Raw genomic sequence first — 382 nt, 5'->3', positions numbered from 1 at the left:
AATAATGAATAAATTACATATATAATTTAGTATATTTATATTAATAATAAATAAATGACATGTATATATATTTATGTACATAAATATATTAATTTATATATATTTATTGAATTATTATGAATTTATTTTCATAACCATTTTAAATATATATATATATATATATATATATATATACAGTATATATATATACTGTATATATAAAATTAAATATATTTATAAAAAATAAATATATTTAAATTTATAATACATAAATAATAAACAAATACCAAATAATATATAATAAATAATAAACCTTAATGATATATAATATTTTTATATAATTCGTAATAAATAAATAAATGATGAAGAAAGTACATATATAATTAAGCATATTTATAAAATA

The sequence above is a fragment of the Garra rufa genome, chromosome 7 (assembly GCF_049309525.1).
Source record: "Garra rufa chromosome 7, GarRuf1.0, whole genome shotgun sequence".
In the NCBI taxonomy this organism is placed as follows: Eukaryota; Metazoa; Chordata; class Actinopteri; order Cypriniformes; family Cyprinidae; genus Garra; species Garra rufa.
Note: the sequence above shows the minus strand (reverse complement) of the source record.